General features: G+C 34.2%; 1 pseudogene; it reads left to right on the top strand.

The window, feature by feature from the left end:
• The first annotated feature begins 213 nt into the window (after positions 1–213).
• Positions 214–307, top strand: LOC130037093 (uncharacterized; annotated as a pseudogene).
• The last annotated feature ends 3,218 nt before the right edge of the window (positions 308–3,525 follow it).

Consider the following 3,525-nt stretch of genomic DNA (forward strand, 5'->3'; position numbering starts at 1 on the left):
TTATTTTGTAAAACTGATGCCTAGGGTATGGTAAAAGATAATATGGTAAAAACCATATTTTTCTTTCTGGGACATTAAATTTCTAAATCTATTTATTCATGCTGCTTTGAAATACATTCCTTGATTAGGAATCATTGTCTGCCATAGGAGTGAGGAAGGACAACACTCAAAGTAATAAGAAGAGAAAAATATGGAAAAATTAACTCCTACTAAGTTTAACACATATACTAAAATTGAAATGATAAAATGATGAGCATGGTCCTTGCACAGAGATGATATGCAAACTTGTAAAGCATTCCATATTTTTGTTGCAAGAAGAATGAACAGGTCTACTTTAAGCTAAGACAATCCCCACAAGTACAAAAATTCTACATAAAGAGAGCACAAATCCCAATCACAAAAATCTCTCTCAATGTCAATGGACTAAATGTGCCAATTCAGAGGCACAGAATGGGAAGATGAATTAGAAAACTGAAACCAACATTCATTCTGCTGCCTGCAGGAAACACATCTGAACAATCAAAGCACCCATGGGCTAAAGGTAAAAGTCTGGGAAACAAGTTTTCAAGAAAATATCACCTCCACAAAGCTGGAGTGGCCATACTAGTATCAGACCACATGGACTTCAGGCTAAAGGTTATCAGAGACAGTGAAAGTCATTTCTTAGTGGTCATGGGATATGTACATCAGAAAGAACTCACCCTCCTCAATGTATATGATCCTAATGACAGACCAGCAAAATACTTAAAAACAACTTCTAATTGACTTATAGAAAAACATTGATAGCAACACAATACTAGAAGGAGATTTCAACACTTCTTTGTCACGTCTCCATAGATCAAACAGACTGAAGCTCAGCAAGGAAATATTTTCTTTAAGGGAAGTAATGAACAACCATTGGCTTAGAGAAGATATCAAAGAGGAAATAAAAAGTTTCCAGAAACAAATGAGAATGAGGACACGAGCTACCATAACTTGTGGGACACAGCAAAAGCAGTGTTAAGAGGAAAGATTATAGCTCTGCCAGAATTCATCAGGAAGAAAGAAAGGGCCTACATGAATAAATTAGAGCTCAAGATTTTGGAAAATGACCAACAAAAGTAGTCCAAACTAGGCTGGAGGGAGGAAATAATAAAACTTGTACCAGACATCAATGAGCTAGAATCCCAAAATACAATCCAAAAGACCAATAAAAGAAAAAGCTGATTCTTTGAGAAAATAAATAAGATCAATAAACCATGAGAAGCCTCTCAAAGAAACAAAGAGAAAGAATTCTAATAAATCGAATCAGAAATGCAAAGTGGGGTGTCCTAATAGAAAGTACAGAAATCCATAGGATCATCAGAGATTATTTTGAGAATCTTTGCAGCAGGAAATGAGAGAATCTTGAAAAAATTGATAAATTATTGGATTCCCATTACCTCCCAAGGCTGAACAAAGATGATTTGGAATACTTGAACCTATCACTACCAAGGAAATTGAAATGATGGTCAAAAGTATCCCTACAAACAGAATCCATGGCCCAGATGGATTCAATAGTGAACTGTTTCAAACCTTTAAAATGGAACTGCTTCCAACATTTTTAAGATTTTCCAGGAAATTGAAGAAACAGAAATACTCCCAAATACTTCTATGAGGCAAAGATCACCCTAATACTCAAATCGATAGAGACACCACAAAAATAGAAAATTACAGACCTATTTCCTTGATGAATACAGATACAAAGATTTTCAAGAAAATACCAGCAAAGAGAATCCAGAAACTCAACAAAAGATCACACACTATGACCAAGTAGGTTTAGCTTGGGGATGCAAGGATGGCTTAACATTCTCTAGTCAATCAACAGAATACACCATCTCAATAAAATAAAGATAAAAGTCATATGATCACATCAATAGATGTAGATAAAGCATTTGATAAGATCCAGCACCCATTCATGATGAAAAACTCGCAACAAAATTGGAGTTGAAAGTACTTTCCTCAATCTAGTCAAAGCAAATTACCACAAACCCACAGCAAGCATTATTCTCAAGGGGGAAAAACCAAAGTCTTGGAGCAGAAATCAATGAACTAGAATCCCAGAATACAATCAGGCACAAAACAAGCTACCCACTCTCACCACTCCTATTCAACATAGTACTTAAAGTACTTGCCATAAGATTTCGGTAAAAAAAAAGATATCAAGGGCATCCATATAAAAAAGGAAGAACACAAGCTTTTACTATTTGGAGATGACATGATACTATACTTATAAAATCCCAAAGAATCTACAAAAAAGCTCCTGGGAACAATAGATTTGTTTAGTAAAGTAGCATATTACAAAATCAATATCTGGTACTACATGGCTTTCCCATATATTAATAATGAAAGAGAAAAAAAAGATAGAGAAAAACAATCCCATTCAAAATAATACCTCAGAAAATAGAGTATAATAGAATCAACTAAAATGGTTAAGGAACTATACCAAAAAAAAAAACAAACCTTCAAAACACTACTTCACGAAATAAGAGAGTATATGAGGAAGTGGAATCACATCCCATGCTTATGGATTGAGAGGTTTAACACTGTCAAAATGGCAATACACCCCAAAGCTCTATAAAGATTTAATGCAGTTTCTATAAGGATACCCATAACATTTTTCAAAGAAATAGATTAAACACTCTTAAAACTCATACAAAACCATAAACTCCCATGAAGAGCTAAAGCAATCTTTGGTAAAAAGAAGAAGGGAACACCTTCCCCAACTTCAAACCCTACTACAAAGTTTTAGTAATCAAAATACCATGATATTCAGATAAAGACAGGCCTCAGATCAATGGAATATAGTCAAATATCCTGACGCTGGCCCTCAGATTATTATTACCTAATCTTTCTTAAAGGCTCAAGAAGTATGAAGTTGAGCTAGTAAGTATTTTCAGCAACTGGTGCTGGGAAAACTGGACAGCAATATGCAAAAAAAATGAACTCAGACCTCTTTATAGTGCCAGGCACAAAGTCAGATCAAATATATTAAAGACCTCACTATCATACCTGAATTCTTAAGATATATGGAGAAAAATGTGGGAAGATCCCTTCATGACATTAAAGCTAAGCGAAACTTCAAGAATGAAACACCACTGACCAAGGAAGAGGAAGTGAAGATAAACAAATGAGACTACATTAAACTAAGAAGTTTCTGCAACTCAGAAAAAATGGTGACCATGATCGAAAGACAGCCCACGTAATGGGGAAAAATTATTTATGCAATACCCATACAATTAACCTCAAAATTCTGACTCCTGTATCATTAAGAACACTAAACTGTTCCCGTGAATTTTATTCTTCTTCACATATATTTACTCTAAAATATTTTAGATTTACTTGTAAACCACAGGTAAAAAGGATAAATTATAAGTTTTTTTAAAAATAAAAAATAACCCCTATACATAGCCAGGTGCGACCCAAAAAACAACAAAGCAAGCAAGCAAGAAAGAAAGAAAAAAATTAAAAATTAAAAAATATTGCCGTTTGCAATGCCTAGGATCA

Source organism: Sorex fumeus, unplaced genomic scaffold (assembly GCF_029834395.1).
Source record: "Sorex fumeus unplaced genomic scaffold, SorFum_2.1 ptg000070l, whole genome shotgun sequence".
Classification (NCBI taxonomy): domain Eukaryota; kingdom Metazoa; phylum Chordata; class Mammalia; order Eulipotyphla; family Soricidae; genus Sorex; species Sorex fumeus.